Here is a 24007-nt window from a genome sequence, read left to right as displayed (position 1 = left end):
AAGATTTTATTTTTTCCTTTTTCTCCCCAAAGCCCCCCGGTACATAGTTGTGTATTCTTCGTTGTGGGTTCCTCTAGTTGTGGCATGTGGGACGCTGCCTCAGCGTGGTCTGACGAGCAGTGCCATGTCCGCGCCCCGGATTCGAACCGACGAAACACTGGGCCGCCTGCAGCGGAGCGCGCGAACTTAACCACTCGGCCACGGGGCCAGCCCCTAAGATTTCTTTTTTTAAAAATCATCAATGGATATTGAATTTTATCAAGTCCTTTTTTTCATCTATTGAAATGATCATATGCTTTTATCTCCCATTTATTTATATGCGACCCTCAGGAAGTGATTTGGGGATTTTTCAGGCCTATTTTCAAATATAAATATCTTAAAACATGCATCTCTGGGTATATTAGTACAGGGCCTTTTGATAACAAAAGTAATATAAGCCCAGAATGGAACCCATTGTCTCATTTAACCATATCTTCAGCACAGGTAGATTTAGGCATCAAATATGTTATCAGGACTCTGTTTCTCTCTGTCATTGTGCTCTGCTTTTCTGTCTTGGTTCCCCCTCCCCCCACCTGGGGAAAGACGACTGTAAAAAGCCATGGGACACCTTCTTCAAGCTTCAATTCAAGAGAATGAAGTTAGGCTTCTTTCTCTCCGCTTTCCCAGCAAAACTGTCATTATACACCACTGACTGTGAGTGGGTCATGTTTCCACCCCTAGAGCCGTCACTCTTCCAGTGGAACATGTGACCTGATTGATTACGTCTTATTCACGTGTCCAGCCCTGAAGCTGGGGTGGCGTCAACTCATCTTGAAGCACGTGGATGGGGGTGGAGAGGAGGATGTAGGTGATTTCTCAGAGAAAAACTGGAGTATGCTTACCAGAATTAACACAAAATGGTGTTTCCTACACTAACCTAAATCTTTTTTTTTTAAAGATTGGCACTTGAGCTAACAACTGTTGCCAATCTTTTTTTCTTTTTTCTGATTTATCTCCCCAAATCCCCCCTGGTACATAGTTGTATATCTTAGTTCCAGGTCCCTCTAGTTGTGGCATGTGGGATGCCGCGTCAATGTGGCCTGACGAACGGTGCCGTGTCTACGCCCAGGATCCGAACCAGCAAAACCCTGGGCTGCTACAGCAGAGCATATGAACTTAACCACTCGGCCACGGGGCCGGCCCCCTAACCTCAATCTTTACTACTCCAGTACCCCTGCTACATGTATTACAGGCCAGTCTTAATTTGCGGATTTTATTTGGTTTATGTAGTTTAGTTTGGTTTAAGTGCTAGGCATTGTGCTAAGTGCTTTAGAAGAATTACTCCTATAGCTCACAACAATTCTAAGAAGTAGGTACAAATGTTACCCATATTTATAAACTGATGCCCAAGCGACACTGCGGAAGGGACAGCACTGGGACTGGAGCTCAAATCTACAGCATTCATCTTCAGGATCTTCTTTTTTTATATTACTCAACACTACTTCTCTAATCATCTAACTCCAAAATACAAGGATATTGAAACTGGTAAATCTAATTTTCTAAATTTAAGACCCTTTATCTCATTCCAACAGAACTTTTGACGTACTATCCCTGAATGACGTTTTACAATTTAACATACCCCAGAGGAATACACAAGTGGAAGGATTTACGATTTGTCACAGGGGATGTGTGTCAACATGGAAGCTAAGTTAAACCAGGATTAGCACCAGCTTGCCCTGTTGCCCAGCCCTTCTTCACTGGCGTGGGGCCATTTCCGAATTAGGTCCCTGTAGATCAGCCACCTAATCCCAGAGCTTGACATTCAGGAAGCTGGAGCATTATCTGGACGGCAGCAGTGATGAGCGTAGAGGGTCCCTGGGGCCGCGTCAGTGTTCCTGCCCTCACTCTTTCCATGCTGCTGGTTGAAGGGCTGGATTTCACAGCGTCTAGTGCCTTGTAGACTCCCGTGGATTGGATCCCTCTGTCCCTGTGACCCACCTTCTGTATTCCTTGGTTTCAGCATCTGCAGGGATGCTGCCCTCTGATAACCACCGTAAGTGGAGAATGAAACTACTGCCACCCAATGATCAATGCATGGCTTCTTCCATCAAGAAAATCTTATCTAAAAAAAAGAGCCGTGTTCCAGCTAAACCGGACTATATATTTGGATTACACGTTGTTCTGCTGTATTTCCTGTCTCCAACTCATTGTTTCTGCTCGTCTCTAGACCCAGAATGATGGGAAACTGAGTTAGTTTAGGTTTGCTGGAACAAACTTTGGGAGGGTATAATTTTTTGTTTCTTTTCTTTTCTTTCTTCTTCTTCTTTTTTTTGTACTGCTTTTACTGATGTGCCACGGGTGCCAAGAACTGTTCCTGGCGCATAATAGGTACTCAAAAGAAAATTAGCTGAGGTAGTGTGTTGAGTGTCACGGCTGATTTGTGTTCTGGGGCAGCCTCCTCACCCCATCACAGAGCAGCAACAAACATGCATGAACTGGCACGTGTCCGTGGCCCTCACTTCGAGTAGCCCTGATTTTGTCTGATGTTTCTCTGCATGGTCTGCAGACCACATACACCAGCGTCATCTGTCGTGCTTATTATAAAATGTAACCTGCTTAGCATGGGGGGCTTCAAATTGGCAAATTTTAAAGAGTCACCTGGGAGGTTTTTATGCCTGTGGATGTCTGAGCTCGCTGATCAGGGCCGAGGCCTTCATAAGAGAAGGGAGGTCGCATGGTTTAGGGCACATCTGGTGGCTGCCTCTGAAGCACTCATACCCTCTTCCTCTCTCCCTGATGGTATCCAGGGTTTTCACTGAGCATGTCGCCCACCGACAGAGAGCCCGTGTGCTTTGGAGGAAGGTGGGCAACATCCCACTCAATTTCAAGGGTGCACCCTGAATGGCATATTCAGTCCCGGGACACAGGAATTGGGTTGGGGGTAGACACATGACCCCAACTGGTCTAACCAGGGTGAATGTCAGAATTCTCACGTGGAGTGCTGGCGCTCAGACACTCTCTCTGGGCTGGTCTTCAAGCTGGAACAGCTGCAGCCATTCTGCCTCCATGAGGGAAGCCGGGACGAGATAAAAGCGACAGGAGAAGGCGGATAGGACAGACAGGCAGTGATGGTGTCACTGGGCTGTGGAATCAAGCTACCCTGAGACAGGCCCTACCTATGAGCCTGCCTGTCGGTTATGTGACTCACCATTTCCCTTCGTTATTTAAGCCAGTTAATTTGGATTTTCTGTTATTTGCAACCAAGTATGTCCTAACAGATGTATTAAAAATATTTAAAGCAGAGAATTTAAGAATTTCAGTTCTCTGTGCTTCAGTTTTATCATCAGTAAAATTAATGGATTGAAATATATCAGTGGTCTTTTAATCTATTTTTAGCCATGAAACCCATTTTTCAAGCAAAGTTGTTTACATGGAACATGCAAATACCTAAAATACATTTTAAGAAGTCAGTAAGTGGACTCCTCATTTAGTAAGTCTCATTATTATTGGCAAATATTTCATTGTGAAACTCGCCGAAACTTTTTGTTTCCTTGTAACAAAATTTAAAACCCACCAGTGTAGATAATAAAATATATGTAATATATGTAAAAAAAATACGTAACATGTAAATACATGTGATAGCTAACAGTTATTGCCCTTACTCCATGCCAGGCATTGCACTGAATGCTTCTTTTATGCCTGTTTTTTTTTTTTTTCAATTCACAACTCCTTGAAATAGGTACTTGTATTTAACAAAGAGGAGTAATAAAATATACCTCCTGGGATTCTTGGGAAATTAAAGCAAGATCCTAGACTGCAGCGGGAGTGACTGAGAAGTCCCCCAAGTTCCTTGTCACTGAATTCGAACCCGGAAGGAGCCTCACCGGAACTCTTGCCTGTCCACGGACTTTCTAGTTCCAGATCCATAAATCCCCCCTTTCCGCTTATGTGAGCCTTAACTGACACAGAGTCCTTCCAAATTGTAGCCTCAATATTCTCACCAGTAAAAATGAGATTTGATCTATGTCTCCTCTTTGAAGCTGTGATATGTGTCACTTCTTCTGGTGACAGGAAATGATACCATCAGCAGCAGTACTTTGAGAACAATAATAATGATATATTCATAGACACCGCAGAATGTTTGTGCTGAAGCCTTGTAGTAATGTTAATCTAAAGATGAGTCACAGAGAGGTTTACTGGCTTCCTCAAGGCACACAGCTTGTTAGAGTCTAGGGTTGAGGCAAAAACCCAGGGGGCTCTGACTCTTGGGCCAAGGCTCTTTATACCAGGTGCTGTCCCGATTCAACTTGCTGATCTTGAGCTCTAATAGCCACGGAATTTAGCCAATAAGAAAGGAAATCTGATGGCTATTAAAAGCAGGTATGTTCTAAACTTGGATAATCAGGACTTCCAATGGCCTTGTGATGAAAAGAATATTTGTTACTGAGCTTTTCTGTGTACATAGAGTCGTGATTGTGGGATTAGCAGACATCTGGTCCACACCAAAAGGCCCTGGATATGTGGTCCTGCTCAAAAGATCCACAAGCATGTTTGGTCTACACCAAACAGTTTTGGACAGGACCAAATATCCAAGCCCTTTTGGCATGCACCCGAATTATGCACGGATGTTTTGCACAAGACCAAATGTAACCAGATGTAAAGGACATTTTGGCCTGGACCAAATGTTTGTACCCCGAAAGTTTTTACCCTTTCACCAACGTCTCCTCATCTACCCCACCCACCCAGCCCTGGAAACCCCTCCACATTCTCTGATTCTATGAGTTCAACTTTTTTAGATTCCACATACAAGTGAGATCATACAGCATTTGTCTTTCTGTGTCTGGCTTATTTCACTTAGCATAATGTCCGTCAGCTTCATCCATGTTGTTGCAAATGGCAGGATTTTCTTATTCTTTTATAGCTGAATAATATTCCATTGTACACACACACCACATTTTCTTTATTCACTCATCTGTTGACAGACTCTTAGGTTATTTCCATATCTTGGCTATTGTGAATATTGCTGCAGTGAACTTGGGGTTGCAGATGAAGATACTGATGTCGTTTCCTGTGGATATATACATAGAAATTGGATTGCTGGATAATACGGGAGTTCTGTTTTTAATAACCTGAAGACCCTTCATAGTGTTTTCCATAACGGCTATACCAATTTACATCCCACCAATGGTGTGCAATGGTTCCCTCTTGCCACACTCTCACCAACACTTAATGCTCCTGTCTTTTTGAGAATAGCCACCCTAAAAGGTGTAAAGTGATATCTCCTGGTTTTGATTTTCATTTCCCTGCTGATTAGTGATATGGATCCTATACCTGTTGGCTATTTGTATGTCTTCTTTGGAAAAAATGTCTGGTCAGGTCCTTTGCCCATTTTTAAATTGGGTTATTTGTTTTTTTGCTATTGATTTGTAGGAGTTCCTTATATATTTTGATATTAACCTCTTATTTTTATTTATTTATTTATTTAGTGTGTGAGGAAAATCGGCCCTGAGCTAACATCTGTTTCCAAAGTTCCTCTTTTTTTCTCCCCAAAGCCCCAGTACATAGCTGTATATCCTAGTTGTAGGTCATTCTAGTTCTTCTATGTGGCACGCCGCCTCAGCGTGGCCTGATGAGCGGTGTACATGTCCATGCCCAGGATCTGAACTGGCAAACCCTGGGCCACCAAAGCAGAGTGCATGAACTTAACCACTCGTCCACGGGGCCGGTCCCAACCCTTTATTTTTAAATTGATAACTTGAGGGGGTTGTATGCTTCCTTCCAGCTCAGCCAATTGTCCTTTGGGAGCAGTTGATTAACTAATTCCTGAAACCGTGATACTGTTAACTGGAGACAGACTAGACTATCATGTCTGTAGGGCAGGGATCACGACTATTAACTGTTGAACCCCAGTGCCTGCACATGTAGGTACTCAATAAAAACCCGTTGAATGTTGAACTGAGGACTGATTAGCCAGCAGAATTTGATTTTCAATTCAGAGCTGGTTCTACCAACAGATTTTAAGCTATGAATCTAAAAGCTAATAATCAGTGCACACTTGGGGAAACAACAAAGGGAACTAAATTCTGCAATGAGAGCTTCCATTGACGTCAGGGGTGAGGATTCCAATACTCCAGCTTTCCTGCTACAGGTTGGATCATTTTATGACATATCCGAAGAGCATGACTTATACTGAAAGCCCAATAAGTTGAACAAAGTTTTTTTCTCAATGGAACAGATGTCTATTTTATTGATACTCCCCTACCTAACGATAACTGACTTCTCCAGGGATCCTGACACTCTTCCTCCCCCCCCCCCCCTTAGCGTCTACCACCATTACCACTCCCATGTGCCAGTGGCAGTTTTCTGTGGGTCCAGTTATAAGATTAAGCCCCAGGAAAAATTAAGGAAAGGCAGAGGCTGTGATGTTACAGCACGATGCTCTCAAATTGACAAAGTGTGACCTCAGCTCAGTTCCCAGGAATCCAGTTTAACTGGATGTTCCATAACAAGGCTGTCCGATGGGCCAGACATGTCCCAGGAAGGGTGGGGAGAGTTACAAAAGCCATCCATGCCCTTGGTCCAACCCAGCCAGTAAGTAGCAGAGAAGATTGTTATTTCTAAACACAGTTCGTAAAATATGAGAACTTCTACCCTCAGTATTTAATAATCTTGTTTTGTCCAAAATTGCTTTTCTTTTTTAGAGGTCAAAACATTCACGCCAAGTATCTTTGAGGTTGGGCACATGTTTGCAATTCCTTAAGTTCCTAGCTAATGGAAAGTTGGGAACCATTGTTGTAATTTTCCAAGGAAGCTTTACCGTGCCTCATCATAACCATATTCTGTCTTAGATGATGTTTGGCAAGGTTAAGGTTGAGAGTTCCAAGATGCATGTTAATTTCTCAACAAAATAAGTCATAATTAGATATACTATCATTTTTCTTCTTTATTTTTCTGATACCTGCCTTCAGAAGTGAGGTTCGACACCATGGCACTTGACTTGCATTGGCATTCAGATGAACTATGCTAACTTCCAAAGTGACTCGAACAGCTACTATTTCTGTTAGTAAACATTAAATTACAAATTTAAGAATTTTAGTATTAGTAATACTCTCAGTTCTTCTGTTTGGATGCTTTACTTAGTAGATGTGGAAATTGATTTTAAAAAGTTAAATAATTTCCTCCAGACCACATTACTGGGAGATGGCAGAAAAGACTAAAACCCAAGGAGCTTGACTCCCAAATCAGTGTCCCTTTCTCTACACCAGTGATTCTCAAAGTGTGGTCCAGAAGACCCTGTGGGCTCCCAAGGCCCTTGCGGGGGGTGAATGAGGTCAAAATTATCTTAGTAACCCCAAGATGTTATTTGGTTTTTGCACTCTCAGCCTTCCACGAGGATACAGTAGAGTTTTCCAAAAGTTACATGATGTGATATCGCAACAGATGGAATGCCAAGGCGGGCAGGAGCACCCAGTCGTCTCCTGTGACGTCAGACATCGAAGGCTTTTCATTTAAAGCGTTCTATATCCAAGTGCATATGTACGCATAGATAAAACTAGACGGACACACGTCAAATTGATAAAAATATTAACAGTGATTATCTTGGGATGCTGGGATTTGGGGTGTTTTTTGGTTAAGTTTATATGATTATCTCTGTTTTCTAAAGCACTTGAAATGAGCATATGTGGCTTTTATAAACATGAGCAAATTAATTTCCATTTTGATTCTTTTGAAGAAAGCTTTTGGTGAGATTAAGAAATTTCTCCTGGGAAGATTTCATTTTTTTTCTTTAAGAAATAACTGGAAGTATAATTATCTGGAACTATCCCTACCCTTTAGCATTTAGCATAACAAATTAGCAGGTTTTAAAGTAAAAAAAAAAAAGTGAGAATTCTCCACGATGTCTTGGTGCCCACACATTAGACAATTGCGATGAGTTTTAAGTAGAGGTCCACCACTCAGCTCGTGTAGACGGTCCTCCCTGAAGATCCGGGTGTTGGTGAGATGGGTAGATTTGGCCTTGAGGCCACTATCTGTGGGGAGAGTGGGACAGACACAGAACTGATCTGTCATGGAGAACGGACCGAGGCGAGGAAGTGCAGCTCCCTCAGGTCCAATCTGGGGAAATGGAGGTGTGCACAGTCTCCCCGGGGGCCCAGGAGGGCACTCGAGCTGGAGGGAAAAGCCACTCAGCAGTTTTTCTTGGGACAAAAATGTAAAACTATGCCATTGTTCTCATTAATGTTTTTGAAAATATAGTTACTTTTCATAACAACATATCATTTATGTTGACACACATTGGGCCTATTATTTTCATTTTGAAATAAATAAATATTATTTAAAATGTCTCAGTTGTAATTTCTAACTCTATTGGTGTGTATAAGTGTATACACATACGTAGAATTCCAGCGTTAATAAAAGAAAGCTCTTTGGTGTCCTCAATTTAATTTTTGAAGTCTTTCAGTTTTTAGGAGTGCGAATCGGTTCTAAGATCAAAACTTTGAAAACTACGGCCTTACTCCATGCTGGCTGGACACAAGCATTGAGCGATACAGGGCTGTAATATCTCCAGAAAGTGTCCTTTACAATGCATCACATTATTTTGCCTTTTACAAGTCGGTCAGAATTCCAGCAGAAAGCAGCACACTCTGAAGGGACCAGTGAGAAATTTCCATGAAGGGACTAAACGAAAAGGGTGAGAGGGTGACGGAAACCAACAGAGGCAGAACGCCTGTGGTTGTCAGGCAGGTTTCGCCACCCCAGGGTCTGGAGGGGCAAAGAAAGAGAGTGGTCTGGAACCAGTTGGCCCTGTGATTGTAGGAAACAGCTGCCCCCGACGAGCTGTGGCAGGCAGGGGGCGAGCCTGGGAGGAGTGGATCTAGATTTTGTGGGATCCAAAGCTTATCCAATTTGCAGCTCCTCTTTAAGGAAAAACACACAAAACTATGCATAAAAATCAATCTTTATTTACAATGGTAAAAGAAATCACAGCTTACAAACTTGGATAATCCAAGCACTATACACATCACAAAATCCTGAATGATAGCATAATATTTTATTAACAGCCTGATGGATCTCTAAAATACCATTTTTCTACATTTTTGACTACGTACTCTTTGATTGCTTCTGTATATACCAAAAATGTCATAACTTTCAGTAGAGAGAATAGAAAGGCAATTCCGTTCCCAGTCTCAAGCATTCCTGCGCCTCTGCTCCGTGGCTGGAGGTGAGGACGCCACTTCCCGGACTCAGCCTCTTCGCTGCTGCCTTGGGTCCATTCCCGTCTGCGAGTCAGGCATCTGTGCTCGTGTCCCTGCATTTGAGGGAGCACACGTGGAGTTGTCCGAGTGGCCCAGCTGAAGTCCCTCTCACAGGCTTTATTTGTTGCTGTTTGCAACTTCCTCCTCATCACTTAACATTCACTGTTTTTAAAATTTGAAAGCGAGCGTATTTCTTCAACTCTTGATCCTTCACCATTCTCTCTATTCTATCCTTTTCTTCTGGAGAGCTTCATAAATTAGAGCCCTTTAATCTAGACTTCATTTCTGTTAGTTTTCCATTCATATTTTAATATCTTTATCAGTCTGTGCTGTATTATCAGTGAATTCTTGCACTAGCTTCCAACATTCACTAATACTCTTTGATTTTGAACAGCCTGGAGTACAGGCCATCCTTGCTTTGCCTGGTACCATGTTCACAGGAGCCTGTGCACATCAGCACTGTGTCCTCAGTAACCAAGGAGCCATACGATGTGCGGACACAGTGCTGATGTGCATGCATTGTGGTGAACGCCATACTCTGCGAAGCGAGGACTGTCTGTGCATCCAATTCACTATATGTTTCTATTTCCAAGGCTGTTTTTTTCATCTTCAGTGTTTCTAACCAGTTCTTTCCCATGCCCATTGGTTCTTAATTTAGTTTGCCTTTTTCTTGTATTTTCTTGTCTTTTTAAAATCTGCTATTGCTTCAGTTACTTTTTTGAATTTCTAAAACGTACTTATTTTGAAGTAATTTGAGAGCGGTTTGCCAATTGCATTTTATGAGCAGGGAATTAATTTCTCTATTACTGGATTTGTTAGGTGGATCTTTCTGTTCCTTCTCATTAGTTGCTCTGAAATTTTTATTCGCATATTTATCTTGAGTGGAAGTTTCTTCTTTCCTTTTCTCTGTGCTAAGGATATCCTGCTCAGCATCTTTGAAGCTGCCTTCCACTAGTCTCAAGACCTGCAATCCAGAACTAGGTGTGCAATTGTGAGTTCAGGGCTCCTGGCCCGCAGTGAAATTGGAGACAACAGACCCAGTCATTGGGCCAGCAGGGAGCTTGTCAGCTCCTGTCCACATGGCACTAGCGGTCTCCTCCAGCCACCACGTACACACAGTTTACACCTCTTTGGCTGTGGGCAAGCCCTGCCCCAGCTCCTGTTTCACACTGTGAGACTGGATATGATTCTCTGCTATGCGTGGGATGCTTTTGGTTCCTGTTGTCCAGCTCCACCTCTCTCCTAAAAGGAGACCATCCAAGGCATTATCAAGTTGCTTGATCCAATTTTGACATAAGGAGCCCTGGATGGTGTTCAGTTCTCTCAGTTAGATCTGGATATAGCTCCACATGGTTGAATGGATTGCTGCTAAACGATGTTTGGTCACCCCAAAACCCCAACACAGAATGGTAGAAAAGGCAAGAATAACTACAATAAAAACAGTTTAAACTCATTGAGAATAAGGCAATAATGGAAACATTGCACAGTGGCCACTGTTCCATAGCACATATATCTTAATGGGCAGGAATAACAAAATTCCTTTTTCTTGCCAGAAGTATGAGCTCCTTGGTCAGCCAATCTGGTCACCAATGGTGTATTTCCTGGAGGATACCCCTTGTCCATTGACAAATGTGGCCATATCTAAAAAGGGCTTTGGAGACGAAGCTCTCATGGGGCTGTATCAATTACATGACCATTTATTTCATAGTCTGTGGATTGCCTTAATGGCTAAGAAATTGCAAGCTCTTATGGTTCACCAGGCTTGAGTTTCTCTGGAAATACACATCTCTTAAAAAAATAAGTTTTCAACCTATTTCCATTTGCTTAACTCTAAGGTCAAGTAACCAAACATTAGTCAATCTTCAACTCTACAATCCAGCCTGAGAATTTCTCTCTCCTAAAGACAGAATGATGCTTTGCCCGACCTTCGGCCTCAGTTGAGCTTGGGTTCTGCCGCCGTGTTCCATCGCGTGCTGTGAGGAGTAAAGGACTCTCAGAGACAGAGCTGTGTCTTCTTCAGTCTGCTTTCACATGGGCCGATTTCAACTAAAGATTCTCTATTTCTTACTGAGATTTTACTCAAGGTTACAAGACAAAAATACTGCAAATAAATGAAAAAAAAAAGACGAAGTGTCCAACCCAGAAGAAATAGAATAGTTCTCTCTCTTTTGATTCCTTCCTTATGCTAGAGAAGGGAGGCACTAGTGAAAGGAGATCGCCTGCCACTTACGTGGAGGGAATAGTCTGGGGTGAAACTATGACGAGGTTCTCAAACAGGGAAAGGGACAGGCTGTGGTGTCAGGGGGGCTTAGACTGGCTTAGAATCCTGGGCCCCACTCACCAGTTGGGCAATCACCTAATCTTCGTGGAGACTCAGATATATCACCTGCCCCCTCCCAGGATACTTGGGAGGATTAAATGAATTGTGTTATGAAAAAGAACCTATCAACATTATGGGGAACAGAGGGCACCAGTTCATCTGGTTCTCCTGATGAAGACATCTGGCACAAGTTCTATAACGAAGAATCTCTCGGTTAGAAAAGAGAATCTACCAAAATGTTTAGAAATTCCTCCTACCCAGCACTGAGTGTTCAAAGCCATGAGGCAAGGAGTTAACCCTGAGAACCCATGGGGACTCTGAGATGTTTAGCCGGCTTTATGACCTGAGAGTACCCCTTCCGCTAGCCATCATTGTCAGCAGCCTCTTGGTCAGACCACCATTTTGAAGGTTTGTTTTATATTTACGTTACTAGTTCTTGCTTCTTTTTGCTCAGCCAGATTCCTTGAGCATAAAACGTGTGGCCTGTGAGACCAGCTGCCTCAAGTGAGACTGGCGAGTGGCGGCCTGTGAACGAAGCAGGTTTGCCCGGGACTTTCCCATTTTAGCCCTGAAAGTCCCGCATCCCAGGGAACTCCTCAGTCCCAGGCAAAACTGGGATGGTTGGTCTCCCCATGTGGTGGGCACATCAGCGGTGATCAGGAGAGGTAGCTGAGTCGGGCAGCAAAAGATTGTGGAGGCCATGGCAACCAAGTGAGAGGAGGTGGCAGTTGCCATGGTGATAGTGAGGGGTCTACCAGAAGAGATGCCAGGATATGCTGCTGCCATGGGCAGCATGGACCTGGGCTGCTGGTGAACAGTGCTGACAGCTCGAGCAGGAAGGAAGGGGTTTCCAGTTTTTCCACTGTCGCTGTAACGAGGAGATCAAAGGCTCTGGGCTAGAGGCAGGGGAGGCTAAGATTCTAGGAGCTGCAGTCACAGGACCACGCACCTCTCACCTTTCCTGTCCCCTGCATCTCTTCAGTTGTCTTTCCCCCACACGTGGGAGCAGGAAGCATTAGCTGGTTCCTTCCAGACTTCACCTGGTTTCACTGGCTTTCGGGGGCTGGAGTCACCTTTAGCTCATATCTTCATCACCATGTATCTTTTTTGCTTACGTTCCTCTTTAAAAAAAAGATCCCTGATGCTTAAAAAAGAGTTAAGTAGTTGTTTGTTTGTTTTTTTAACTTGCCAGACAATGGAACATACCTTGGAGAAGAAATTCACTGAGTCGTTTTGTCAACAGGAAAAGTCAGGGGTTGTTAACTGCTCCAAATTAAGGATTGCGTGCTGGTTTAACGGGACCTGTGGTTGGTTGGTCAGGAAGAAGTTTTCAGTTAGATTCCTGAGGGCCGGGCATGCCTGGGGCACTCACAGTTTATGTTCCTAACCGGTTGCAGCTGCTGAGGACTCGTTATGATGAAACGCAGTGTTCCGTTCTGCTATTTCCTGGGCAAGTGTTGCTCAAAGCGGACATTTTTCCAAGAGGAAAGGTCTCTTGTAGCCAGTCTTTGCTTCCTCCTCCTCTCCATTTAATCCCTGCTGCAGCCAGCACCCCGGGCCTTTGCTGGAGCAAGTAGTACTGTCCTTAGCATGTCCGAGTTGAGATCCAGTCTTGATCACTATTTTCTATTCTCTCTGATTTCTTCCTCCCTCCCTCCCTTCCTTCCGTCCTTTCTTTCCGCCCTCCCGCTCTCCCTCCTTCCTTCCTTTCTTTTTTTCCTGACCAGGCACTCTCTAATCTCCAGCAGCTCACCCATATCATTCTGGTTCCTTCTAAGCCTTCCTTCACAGCCAGGTCCCCACAGCTAAACACATCCTCAGCCGGGTCATGTGGCTTGGAGTTCTCTCAGGGAGGCACTACCTTTTAGGCCCACGAGAGAATAAAATAATAGTGCATCTACCTGTAATTATGATTTAGTCTTCCTGGTCCCGCATTAAGGAATATCTAACACCTTGGAGGGAAGGAACGTTTGCTACAAACGTTGGCTGTATGGTATGTTTCGATCTGCTTTTCATTTCCTAGACACAGTCATAAACAGATGCAAAGGCTGGCTAAAGTGGTTGGGAGTGGAGTGTCTGGACCATCTGACATGGTGTACACGGGGCTTTCCACATGTCTGCACTCATAATTTTTCTGTTTTTTAGTTTCTACCTTTAAAAAAACGCCTTTGAAAAAAAAAATACTGGCACAGAACGACTAGAACTTTGACTCTGGTTTCACAATTTATGTGGCTGATTTCATAGACTATTGTGTTTCATGTTATGTAATCTTTTCCTGACAGTTACAAATAAATTTTTTTTCATCTTTAGGGTGTCGGGCTTTCACGGTGATACGTCTGGAAGGGGCAAAGAGTGATAACATGGGAGAATATGATATAAGGAGGCCACATGCTTCTCTGATACAAGCCACACCCGTCCCCTGCCCCGGCTCAGGGCCGTGCTTCCACCCACTGTCGAGGTTGAGTCCCTGTCCTGCAGCCTGGGGTGAGCCACTGCTGAATCCTTCTTCCCTGGGGATGCTCCCTGTGGGTTCACTGGCGGAAGCGTCCTGCAGACTGCTATTTTTGGCACCTGTTGTCTGTTGTGGGCCTCCACTGCCTCAGCGCTATCCAACATCGTGACGCTCTGCTGCCCTCCAGGTTTCCTCCACGATTGATTCCTCCTGTGGACACGTGGGTGTCAGCGGCTCAGACCGTTTTAAGGAAGGTGTGTTGTCACAAGTTGGATGCTCTTCCTGCACTTAATTCTCTTCAGACATCAAGACTTGTGTTGTCAGGGTTCCTGTCAGCAGAACAACATACAGAATAATCCCTAAACCTAACAGCATGATCCTACAGCCAGATAGGTCATGTTCCCAACATCACCAAAGGCTGCCACAGAAGCAGGGCCTGTTGTGAAAACGATAGCTGATGTTTACTAAACTAATAGCAACTAATGATACAGCGGTGAAAAAGTCAGAGACAAATGTTCATTGGCGGGTAATTCCTTACCTCGGGATAATCATGTAAGGTAAGCTTACAGTATGCTTTGTCAAATGACCTCAGGGTTTCATAAGTATTAATACATTAAATCTCATAATATATATAAGAATTAAGAAAATCATAGGGCCATTTCTCTGTATAGCCTGATTGTCTAACTGTGTTTATATCCTCTTACTTTTTAACTTCTGTCTGTGTGTCTTAAATTTTTTCTATAGAAGATCACAGGGTCCAAGGCAAAATTGTGATGTGGGTGACGTTTGAGTTCAGTGGCTTCCACTTCCTCCTCATCTTTCCTTTTCTTGTTCCTGCTCCTTCTTCACCCCCACGTGAGGCCTAAACTGGGCCCCGGCCTGGATCTCAATCAGCTACTGAATAACTTATAAAGTATGACCTGAGAAAACGTTTAGTTATTACCCCCGCAGGAAAGTATTTATTTACTTTTTGGTAAATTTTTACTTTGGTATAATATCACAAGTGCAGAAACAGCCCCAGCTCCCCTTTACCCAGCTCCAGGAGAAGTCTGCATTTGTCCTATTCGTTTTGTCGTTCAGCTGCTCTCTTTATTTGTATGTGTGTATGTACATATTTGTTCAGAACCATTTGAGAGTAATTGCAGACAGCATGCCTCTTTACCACTAAAGACTTCAATATGCGCTGACTAAGAAAAAACATTCTCTTCCATAACCACCGTACACTGATCGAAACCAGGAAATTTAACATGGATACAATATCGTTATTCATATGAAGCTTATAGTCTATATTAAATTTCATAAATTATCCCAATAATACTCCTGAAACCTTTTCCCCTATGCCAGGCCCAGTCCAGAAATATACTTCATACTGGGTTGGCAAGGCCCTTTGGCTTTCTTTAAACTGGAAGGGTTCTTTAGTCTTTCTCTTTCATGATCCTGGTATTTTGAAACATGCACGCCAGTTATTTTGGAGAATGTCCCTCAGTTTGCGTTTGCCTGATGTTTCCTTGTGGGTGGATTCCAGTTGTGCCTTTTTGGTATTAATGCCGCAGAAGCGGTGCTGTGTCCTTTCGGTCACATCATCTCTGGAGGCTCATGATGGTGGGATTATATTTCTTTTTTAAAAGAGGACTCTTGAATATGAGAATGCTTTCAAATCCTAAAGAAATATATAAGTAACAGTGAAATGAAAGGTGTAACATATTTGAAGGCAGCCCTGGTGGTCCCGTGGTTAGGATTCAGCGCTCTCACTGCTGGGGCCCTGGCTGTTCCTGGTCAGGGACCCACAACACCTGTCTGTCGGTTGTCACACTGTGGCAACTGAGTGTGGCTTCGATGCTGAAAGCTATGCGACTGGGATTTCAAATACCAGCAGGGTCACCCACGGTGGACAGTTTTCCAGACTAGACAGACTAGCAAGAAGGACCTGGCCACCCACTTCTGGAAAAATCGGCCCTGAAAAACCTATGAGTAGCAGCGGATCCTTGTCTGATAGAGCGCCGGAAGGGGAGAGGATGACGCAGAAAGACCAGGCAGGGTTCAGATCTGCTGTGCAGAGAGTTGCTAGGAGTCAAAATAGACTCCACGACGCTAACAACAAAACAGATTTGAGCGCAGGATCTTAACAAGTCCTTTAAGGGAAACACTTGCGGTGGCCAGAGGCAATCTCTTCACCACAACACAGTCTGTAGGGGTGACTACAACATGGTACCCTAACACAGAGTTTGCTGTGTTTCCTCAACAGATGTCTGGTGTTTGTAATATGGTTTATCCTGGTGTTAGTTCACACAGCGATTCCTTCATTTCTTCATTCATTTAGTCAAATGCCGGTTGAACACCTGCTGAGCGCCAGAAAACCTCCAGGTGCCGAGGACAAGCAGAAGAAATGAAAACTGAAACCCACCCTCCACTTGGAGCGTCTATTTAAGTGGCAGGAAATATACAATAAACAAGTCCGTTAGCTAGTCTGTTAGAAGGTGAGCGCCGTGGAGAAAATACAAAGCGGGGAGGTGTGGCGGGGAACGCTGGAGGAGGCTGGAGCATTAAGTGAGGGCACGGGGACGGCCCTCCTGAGAAGGCGGCAGGGCAAATCATGGGCCCGCAGGCCGGGCAATGCAGCTTCGGTACTTGGAGGAGGCAGCGGTTGAACGGGCTGGACCCTCTACAAATTCTATGAGAGAGTTATCTGTAATTTATCCACCGAGTGAGTTGTTTCACATGTCAGAGGCCAGGAGGAGAAAGCTCACGGTGGCTGCTACTCACTGGTGTTTGGAGCATTGGGTGGGACGGGACGGGACGGGACGGGAGAGAGGTCATCCCAGGGCAAGATTCCAGACAACTAAGCTGGTGTTTGCTAAGGAGACAATGAGAGAGAGATGTGGCCAGGGATGGAAATGGAGGGCCAGGAGGGATCGATGGGGCAAAATTTGAACAACTTCTCCCAGAAAGTAGGCTAGACAATAAACAGATAGTGCATATATTCTATGTTGTATTCTCAAGATTTGATATTTTAAGAAAGAAATAGACCTTTGTTTTCAGATTGCCCGAGGCAGTTGCTCTTGACGCTTGGCACCATAGGGAGAACTTTGCTTTGTCACAATGTCTCAGGACTGAGTCTGTTTGTGTCCACATGTCCAGGAGCAGGAGTTGCACAGAAGCGATGATGCAGGTCCACCCATCCCCTCGCCGGGTAGTCTTTTAACGGACATGTTTTCCCAGGGATATTCATCCCACTATCTTAGAAGTCTGAGGCTCCGCTGCCCTTTGCTGTCCGTGTGGAGAGACGCCTAAGGACCTGCCTCCTCCCCCTCCATCCTCGCTGCCTCTCCTCTGGCGCTCTTATCACCTCCTTTGAGTGCCCTCACTCCGACGTGGCTCTCCAGGCCTGCAGGACTCTTGTATCACAAACCCATAACCACTTCCCATTCTTTCTTTTAAACACAGTTGGGAATGTCATTTTCCTGTGCTCTTTCTCCACTGTGTGGGTATAAAACGTGGGGTCCACCGTTGGTTTACACCAGCGTGCTTCCCACAAAGCCAGGTCTGCACGTGGGCAGGAGGTGGTGCGTGCTTTAGTTGTATGCTGAGAACGTGGGACCCGATCTGCTTGCCCTCCTGTCCAGCTCGCTGTGGGCAGCACACTGTCGAAGCTGAGATGTGACCTCTGGAGCCTGGTCGGCTCCTGGTCCCGTCACTAAGCAGCTGTGTCTTTGGGAGGTTACTTACCCTTTCTGTACCTCAGTGTCCTCAGTGTAGATGAAGGCAGAGCTCATACCTTACAGGGTTGTTACCAGGATGAGAGGGGTTAGTATTGGAAGGTACCTTTAGAGTAGAGTCTGGGACACAGGAGGAGCCTTATAAATGTTTGTTAGATAAATTCAACAATCTGTGTGAGAGGGCGGTTGTGTCGCACAGGAGGGTTTCGTTCAGGGCAGTTGCTAGTCCTTGTTTATCACAATGTGGCCTCTGAGTCGCACTTGCTTTGGCCAGAGGAGTTCTCTTCCCTGCAGCACACCCTGGAGGGGTGGCTGTCGTGTGATCTCCTATGCAGGGTTCCTTCTATTTCCCCCACAGCTGTTCGGCCATCTAAGGGCCACGTGGGGCTCAAGAGCAATACTGAGAAACGCCAATCGCTGGCTCTCGCTGTGCACATCTCCTCTCTCAGCCAATCCTCTCAAGAACTGCTTGACCACTCGTATCATTCTCCCTTTCTTCTTTCATCATAGATTGCCTGAGTTTCACAAAGCACATGGTCACCTAGAAAGTGACTACTTTCCCCAGCTTCCTGGACAGCTGGAGAGCCACGTGACTAAATTCTGGCCAAGGGAAGATGAGCAGGAATGAAGCGTGCCATTTCCAGATTGTGCCCTCAGCAGGAACGGTCATGTACTCCATTTGCTCCTCTGTCCCCCTTCCCACTGGCTGGCATGGACTTGTGATTGCGTGAGCTGCAGCAGCCACCCTGGACTCAGAGAGGAAAGCCTCGTATTGAGGATGCCTGAGTAGCCCTGTGCCTTCTAGGTCAGAGACGTCTTGTGTGAGAGAAATAAGCTTTTATCTTTTTTAAACCATGGTATCTTTTGGGTTGTTTTTGTTAGAGAGCCTTAGGTGATAAATAACACAGGTGTTAATATCTCCATTTTACAAAAGAGAAATGGAAGCTTAAAGAGATTCAAGGACCTGCTTGAGGTCACACAGTTCGTAAGTGGCCATGGTGAGATTCCCACCTAAGTGCTCTGAAGCCAGGGCTGGGACTTTTAACTGCGTCATGCTATTTTACCTCTTGAAGCCCTGCTGGTCCACGATGCGGGTTTACAGGAAAGAAGGGGAGGAGAGGACACCTGTCCCAGTCCTCCTAGTGTAGCATCCCCAGCTACGACCCATGGTTCCACCCAACATGTACATTTGATAACTATTCATTTCTCCACTGACGCATAACTGTGTAGTCTCAGTCACTACTGAATGTGTTGATTTATCTCGGAGGTTTTTGTCATTTTTTTTGGATTGTCAGAGTTAAGTAACCCATGTCTGGTTTCTGCATACAGACAAGCCCAGGGTCAAGCATAGGTGCAACACTTAACAGCATACAGAGGGAGGCAATCAAGATACCGCTGAGACAGCAGCGCTGGAAGGTAACTCCCAGCCAGGCATAGCCATCCCAGTGGTTAAACGTGACTGGCGGCACAGGCCTTGCAGGGGCCCAGCTGAGAGGAGGGCAAGTGGGCCAGCAGCAGGATTCCAGGCCAGCCCAAACCTAACACAGAGAGCAGCAGACGTGGGAAAACTTGAAAAAGACCCGACTGCAGTTGCGAATGTTTGCTTGCTGTCCCGTCCTACTCAGGAGTCGCAACACCATGGTTAGTGAAGTCAGACTTTTAAGAAAAAATGGAAGAAGTCTCTTCAGTTTTCTGTGGTAATGGGGTGGACCACATAATGCTTCTTCCTGACACTGTACCTAATACCTATTCATCCTGCAAGGTTCTCTTGGCCATGATTTCCTTGATGAAGCGTCCCGTGACCTCTCTTGTACCTTCTTAGGTACCACCAAGCAGCTGTACTTCCTTCCCAGAGCAGGAGCCCTCTTCACACGGTGTTGTTGCCTGGTTTTTGGCCTGCACCCTCTCCTTCCCTGCTCTGCCCCCAGAGCCTGGCACACAGAGAGCCGAGGACGTGGTGGACTTTCAATAGGTGGGACGAATTCCATGGAGCGGTGGAGATGGCTGAAGATGACATGAGAGGCATTGTCCTTTCTGAAGACTCTAATGAAATATTCAATTTAGGGGCATCCAGAATCCAACTACTGACCTATCTTTAAAATTTTATCTCCAGTCCACACTTTTAGTGCTGGTGAGAGTGTAAACTGGCTCAAGTGTTGAGGAAAACAATTGACAATATGCCATAAGGGACTTCAAATGTCCACATGATTTGAACCAAAAATTACTTCTAGAAATAGCTCCTAAGGAAATAAATACAAATACAGAGGAAGGATGTGCTCTATACTGTTGTTTATAGTAGGAAAAAAATTTAAGTGTTTAGCCACTAGGAGAATGTGTAAATAATGGAACAGTCCTTTGGTTGCATATTGTGCAGCCATGGGGGGAAGAAAGCACCATTTGGAAGAATATTTAATGATTTGGGGACAATTTTATCCCATAATGTTAAGTAAAAAAAGCAAGACATAGGACACAGTTGGTGTGTCAAGGTGCCAGTGAGGTTGGCAGCAAGGCGGCAGACAGGGAGTTTTCAATGTGTGAAGGGTTTCTCCAGTCGGATTCCAGAATAAGAATGTGAAACAAAGGACTTGGTGACCTCACCATCTGCACGCCTTTGTGGGGAGCATTTGTGAGGGACAAGGATTTGCATTTCAAAGAAAACTAAAGATTCAGCAAAATTACAAGAAATTGCTATAGAGGGAAAAGAAGGTTCAAACTCACACAGAAACCTCCATTTGCAGATCAATACCCTGATCATCCGAAACATCTCCAATGAGCTAAAGAGAAAAGACTCAGGAAGCAACTTAGAAAAGTTGATCAGCTTTGTTAGAATACCAAGTTTATGAGCCTATGCCAGAAGACCAACGTAGCACTGAGCAGGCGCGGTCTGAAGAACATTGTAGAACCCACCAGGCTTAGTCTGAAGAGCATTGTAGCGCTGACCAGCCTCAGTCAGGAGAACAATGTAACAAAGAGAAAACTCCATTACTATTCCAAAGAAAAATAAAAGGAAAACATCAAATCAAAAAGCACAAGAAAAACGTGAACAGGTACAAGCTAAATGTTCTGCTAAGAAGCAAGAATTTGAGAGGAGAAAACAAGAGAGAGAAGAAGCTCAAAGACTCTACAAAAGAGAAAATGGAAGTGTTCAAAATATTGAGCAAAAAGACTAAAAAGTTTCAACCAAACTTGAATTTACAAGTGAAGTAACATCTTAAAAATACAAGAAAAAAAGTTATATTGGCATTTTTTGCTTAATCAAGAGTTAAACTATCTTTTGTACAGTAATCCCCCCTTATCCGTGGTTTAGCTTTCTGCTGTTTCAGTTACCTGTGGTATGAAAATATTAAATGGAAAATTCCAGAAATAAACAATTCACAGTTTTAAATTGGTAACCATTCTGAGTAGCCTGATGCAATCTCACAGTGTCCTGCTCCGTCTCGCCTGGGACATGAATCATCCCTTTGTCCCACGGATCCACACTATACACACGACCCGTCTGTTAGTCACTTAGTAGCCATGTAGGTTATCAGATTGACTGTCACAGTATCGCAGGGCTTGTGTTCAAGCAAGCCTTATCTTACTTATCATGGCCCCAAAGCACAAGAGTAGCAATTCTGGCAATTTGGATATGCCAAAGAGAAGCTGTGAAGTACTTCCTCTAAGTGAAAAGGTGAAAGTTCCTGACTTAACAAGGAAAGAAAAAAATTGTACACTGAAATTGCTAAGATCTACGGTAACTTTTATTAGAGCATATTGTTATAATTGTTCTGTTCTATTATTAGTCATTGTTGTTAATCTCTTACTGGGCCTAATTTATAAATTGAACTTTATCATAGGTGTTTATGTACAGTCGTATGCTGCATAACGACATTTCAGTCAAGACGGACCACATATACGATGGTGGTCCTATAAGATTATAATGGAGCTGAAAATTTCCTATTGCCTACTGATGTCATAGTCATGTAAGGTCAGAGTTCAATGCATTACTGATGTTTTTGTGGTGATGCTGCTGTAAAAAATCTACTGTGCTCCAAGTTATATAAAAGTACAGCATATACAGCTATGCGTAGTATATAAGACAATGATAATAAATGACCACGGTACTGCTTTATGTATTTACTCTTTTTATCTACTTTTTATCATTATTCTAGAGTGTACTCTTTCTACTAATAAAAAAAAAAAGCTTACTGTAAAACCGTATGCCTGTTACGCTGGCAGCAGCCTCATCCATTTCATGCTTACTGCATCTCTTGAGTGCATCATTTTCTCTGGTGCTTGATTTAATCTCATTTTGTTTTGTTCATCATGGCCCCTAAAAGTACGAAATCTACTTCTAGTGTTGCCAGTAAGAGGCACGTTGAGTGATTGACCTGGAAATGAAATTAAAGTTGATTAAGGGCTGTTAAGGCAGAAAATCAGTGAGGGCTATTGCTTGCCAGTCAGGCATGTCCCGTTGCACCATAGCTATGACCTTCAAGAACAAGAACACAGTGACGGAAGGTGTAAAGGGATCTGTTTCATGGAAGGCAATGAGACTAACAAAAATTTGAGAAGGGCCCATATCAGACATGGAGAAACTTTTAATGATCTGACTGAAGACCAGACACAGAAGCGTATCCGTCTCAGCACCATGGCGATCGCAGCCAAAGCACAGAGTTCATTTGCGATGTTGAAAGAAAAGGCTGAACACAACTATGATGTTGAATTTACTGCTCGCTCTGGGTGCTTTAGGTGACTCAAGAGTCATTGTTCCTCGCGCAATGTGAAAGTGAGTGGTGACTCTGCGAGAGCCGATGTGAAGGCAGCTGGAGAATTTTTGGAAACTCTAGATAAGCTGATTGTGGAGGAAAATTACTTGCCAGAGCAAATGTTCAATATGGATGAAAACTCCTTATTCTGGAAATGGATGCCTGAAAGGACTTTCATCCATAAGGAGGCCATATCAGTGCCAGGTTTCAAGGCTTCTAAGGCCAGGATAACAGTCTTGCTGGGGGGCAATATTGCAGGCTACAAATTGAAACTCTGTGACCTGGCACAGTGAGAGCCCCCGGGCCTTCAAGCACATCGACAAGCACACACGGCCAGCGCACCACAGGAGCAGTGAGAAGTCAGGGAGGACCTAGCTCTTCTCCCGACTTACCCTCCTGAATTGCTATGCCAGAGAAATGGAGAAGTACTGTTTGGAGAATAACAGACTTTTAAAGATTTCGCTTATGGTTGATAATGCTCTTGGTCATCCTCCTTTTATTGGTGATCTTCCTCTCAATATCAAAGTGGTGTTTCTCCCTCCAAACACCATCTCTTTGATCCAACCAATGGATTAAGGAATTATAGCAGCTGTTAAGGCCTGATACCCGAGGAGGACCTTTGCCCAACTGCTGCAACTGAGGAAGACACTGAGAAGACACTGATGCAATTCTGGAAGGATTCCAGCATCTGTGACGACATCAAGAACCTTGCTCGGGCTTAGGGTGATGTCACCAAAGAATGTGTGAATGGCATCTGGAAGAAGACACTTAAGAAGTTTGTCTACGACTTCCAAGTTCTTGCCAAGTATGAGGAGGTTGCAAAAATCAATAAGGCTGTGGTTGAGATGGCAAACAACTTGAACCAGGGTGAGGATGAGAATGACACTGAGGGGCTCCTACAGGTGGTCCCCGAGGAGTGGACTGATAAGGAGTTGTTGGAACTGGAACAGGAACACACAGCTGAAGAAGAGGCAAGAGAAAAGGAAACTGAAGGAGAAAAAGAAGATGAATCCCCAAGAAAATTCACAGTGAAGGGTTTAGCAGAAGCTTTTGCAGACCTCAACAAGCTCCTTAAAAAGCTTGAAAACGTAGACTCCAACACCAAAAGGTTTTCATTAACAGAGAGGAATGTTCATGGCGCATTATCTGCTTACAAGCAAATCTGTGATGAAGAAAAGAAACAAACTAAGCAAACCCCCATGGACATTTTTCTGAAAAGAGTGACAGCTCCTCAAGGAGAGCCTCAGGCAGGTGCTTCAGGAGGTGTTCCAGAAGAAGCATTGCTATCATGGGAGAGGACAGCTCCATGCAGGTTAGTACTCCCCTGGAGTGCTAGCAGGACGAGCTGTGGAGTGGAAGACAGTGATATCGATGGTTTTGAACTTGTGTAGGCCTAGATTAATCTGTGTGTTCGTGTCTTAGTTTTCAACAAAAATGTTTAAAAAGTAAAAAAAAAAAAAAAAAAATTTTAAAAATTAAAAAAAACCTTATAGAATAGGGATATAAAGAAAGAAAATATTTTTGTAGAGCTGTGC

At 44.2% G+C, this 24007-nt stretch overlaps 1 pseudogene; it reads left to right on the top strand.

The window, feature by feature from the left end:
• The first annotated feature begins 2800 nt into the window (after positions 1-2800).
• On the top strand, positions 2801-20931 carry LOC124228576 (thyroid transcription factor 1-associated protein 26-like; annotated as a pseudogene).
• The last annotated feature ends 3076 nt before the right edge of the window (positions 20932-24007 follow it).

The sequence above is a fragment of the Equus quagga genome, chromosome 17 (assembly GCF_021613505.1).
Source record: "Equus quagga isolate Etosha38 chromosome 17, UCLA_HA_Equagga_1.0, whole genome shotgun sequence".
NCBI lineage: Eukaryota > Metazoa > Chordata > Mammalia > Perissodactyla > Equidae > Equus > Equus quagga.
Note: the sequence above shows the minus strand (reverse complement) of the source record. Positions and strands in the feature narration are given on the sequence as shown.